This window comes from Bison bison, unplaced genomic scaffold (genome assembly GCF_000754665.1).
Source record: "Bison bison bison isolate TAMUID 2011002044 unplaced genomic scaffold, Bison_UMD1.0 scf7180017864379, whole genome shotgun sequence".
Classification (NCBI taxonomy): domain Eukaryota; kingdom Metazoa; phylum Chordata; class Mammalia; order Artiodactyla; family Bovidae; genus Bison; species Bison bison.
Window position 1 is genome coordinate 11,440,165 of NW_011494951.1, and position 3,404 is coordinate 11,443,568.

The 3,404-nt window shown below is 52.1% G+C and overlaps 1 pseudogene; it reads right to left on the bottom strand.

The window, feature by feature from the left end:
* The window catches only part of LOC105001200, a 25,576-nt pseudogene that overhangs the window by 7,264 nt on the left and 14,908 nt on the right, over positions 1 to 3,404 (bottom strand).

The following is a 3,404-nucleotide window of genomic DNA, read 5'->3' on the forward strand; positions in this document are numbered from 1 at the left end:
ATAGTGATGGACAGGGAGGCCTGGTGTGCTGCGATTCATGGGATTGCAAAGAGTCAGACACGACTGAGTGACTGAATTGAACTGAAAGGGTAAATCTTAAAATTTGCATCACAGGAAAAAATTGTGTATTCGTGGTGACAAATATTAATGAGATTTTTGTAGTGATCATATTAAAATATATATATATATATATATATATATATATACACACATACATGAAAGTGAAAGTGAAGTTGCTCAGTCGTGTCCGACTCTTTGCGATCCCATGGACTGTAGCCTACCAGGCTCCTCAGTCCATGTAGTTTTCCAGGCAAGAGTACTGGAGTGGGTTGCCATTGCCTTCTCCAGGGGATCTTCCCAACCCAGGGATTGAACCTGGGTCTCCCGCATTGCAGGCTGACGCTTTACCATCTGAGCCACGAGGGAAGCCTCATATGCATACATGAAAGTGAAAGTTAAGTCGCTCAGTCGTGTCCGACTCTTTGCGACCCCATGGACTGTAGCCTACCAGGCTCCTCAGTCCATGTAACTTTCCAGGCAAGAATACTGGAGTGGGCTGCCATTTCCTTCTCCAGGGGATCTTCCCAACCCAGGGATCGAACCCGAGTCTCCTGCATTGCAGACAGACGCTTTACTGTCTGAGCCACTAGGGAAGCCCAGATGCGTACATACATAAATATAATTCTTGAGACAGTAAACATTTCATTGTTTTTTTTTTTACTACCTACATATATGCCTGTCAAGCTGCCATAAATTGGTATATTTTGATTTAACTTGTCATACCAGTTTGCCTGTTTACCTAATATATACAAATTTGGTTAAAATTTTATTAATATTTGCTCATATATACTGGAGTAGGAAATGGCAAACCACTACACTATTCTTGCCTACAGAATCCCATGGACAGAGGAGCTTAGAGGGTTACAGTACACAGGATCACAAAGAATTGGGCACGACTGAGTGACTAACACATACACACACACAAACTCATATATTAAAAATAATTTAACCCCCCCCCCACAAAGAGACAGTTGTATGCAAAGAAAGCAGGCTGTATAGCTTTTCTGAGAGCTCTGAGCACAAATTCCACTTTCCTAGCTGCCCTGCTAAGTACCTGTGTGGTGTCAGGAAGATTCCCTAACCTCTCTGGCTCTCGGTTCCTTATGAGTAGACAGGACACCATAGGGCCTGCCCCTATGCCCAGTTGGGCAGAGAAAATGGGAGAGACACATGCATCCCATAGAAGAGTACCAGGCACACAGTGGGTGCTCCATACAGTTTAGCTGTGACCACAATGGTGACTGGGTGTTGGGCACTGTCCCCCTGGGGTGTCTTTCCCACTTGACCTCAGATCCAGCCCACGGAGCAGGTCCTGTCATCATCCCCATTTCACAGTTGACAAAAGTGAGGCCCAGAGGGTCCCAAGTCTCACAGCCCCTGAGTTGGGGGCCAGGATTCAGGCCCAGGCCTCTGCTCCCAGCATTGAGAAGGGAAAAGGAGGGGAGAGCTGGGGAGAGGCTGGAGCCTGCGTTGGGGAGGGGAGGCGTTGGAGGCGGAGGTGGTGGGGATGATCCAGGGTGGGAGGAGGAGCTGGTAGACTGGGTGAGGACTTGGGAAGGAGGATGAGCCGGGGATGGCATGGCCCACTGCCTGGATGGACACTGACCTGGCTAATGCTGAGCACCAGTCCTGGGTGGACCCAGGTGCTGAGGTCAGACCTATGACTGCACTCCCTGGGCAGAGTTGAGGAACCAGGGCCTGGTTGAGTCCCCAGCTTACCCAGGGCCAGAGAAGGTGTGGTGTCCAGAACCAGATGGCTCATTCCCCGACGCTGTACAACATGGCCTCAACAAAGGATTGGAGTGTTTTCTGAGTGACAGGTAATTGCATGTTGGGGTACCAGCCATCCACAGGTGCATCTGGGAAGATGGATTCACCATCCCAGTAAAATCCTTCACTGAGAGAGGGAGAGGAGTGTGAGGGGGCCCAGCCCTGAGAAGGGCAGCAGTCCGAGGTCTGGGAGGCAGGCAGAGCTCAGCAAGGTCAGAGCATCAAGGCTTCTGTTACAGACAGGGTGGTGGTGGGCAGATGAGAGCTATGTGGACAGAAGGTGTCACATTTCAGTCCTGCAGACCTTGGCCATGTTATCCTGAAAGGCCCATAGTTTTTCAGCTGTTCTGTGGAGCACACACCCTCTGGGCCCCAGTTCCTCCACATGGATCAGGTGCGATTTATGTGATCATTCATTCTTTAGCTGACCTCTGGGCCCATCAAATCTTATTCCAAGGACCCAGAGCAGGGCTGGGACCTAAACGATGCAAGTGAGATACTCGCCTTTGCACAAAACTTCATGCTTGCAAAAATCTTAGTATCACCATGATGAGATTTTCACATTTTGAAATAAAATATAATGCAAAAAACATCATGATGAACAGAATCACTAAATTCTACACAAAGATAGAGCAGTAGCACAAAATCCTCAGACTCCAATACAGCTTGGGAGGCTCTAACCCCAGGAAGGAACCTCAGGGCTCTGGACAGCCCCTGGTGAGGGTCTCGCCATTCATGCTGGGCAGCAAGGAGTCACGTAGGAGGGCCCATGGACCAGCCCACAGGAATGACCACTTTGAAACACTGTGAACCTCAGTCTCCTGACCATAAAATGTATGAAGATCACTAAGAGGACTGAGCGAAAGTACTGGTGGAAAAGCCGAGAAGCAGTTCCAGGTGCAGAGTGGAGCCCAATGTCAGTAACGTGCTAGTGAGTCCCCCCAGGCTCTTCTCCAAGCTGCCCCTTCATCCCACCTCCCCTGTTCATGAGGGCTCAGCCCCTGCCCGCAGCCTCGCAGGCACAGAGGGCAGAGGGGACTGGATGTAGAGCTGCCCACAAGACAGCCCATAACGGGGCTTAGGACACAGGGGCCTTGGTGATGCCTCCAGAGCCCAGTGCAGCTGCCCCATGGCTGCTACCGCAAGACCTTGGCTGGGTGTCCAGGCCTCAGTTGTTCTTTCTGTAAGATGGGTACTCAGTGTGTGTCCTCAGGGCTGACCATGAGGGCCATGCCTGAGGTGGTCCAGGGAGGGAGCTGGGACGGGGGCTGGCCCGAGGCAGGTGCTCACGAGCAGTAGCCAAACTGGTCCAGGACGTGTGTGAAGATTTCCTGCTGTGCTGACAGGGATCTGGACCCTCGCCACACGAACTGCAGCTGCTGCAAACCCGGAGGGAAGGGAGTGAGGGCACAGGGGCGACACGGCTGCCGGCTCCCCCAACCCACCCAGGCCCCGCCTGAGTCTCCTCGCCGCCCCCGCTGCTCTCAGGGGTTCAGGTCAGATCCCCTCTGCTGCCGCCTCCTCACGGTTCCCCCTGACCTCCCAAAGCCACAGGAGGCGGAGGAATCGGCCCT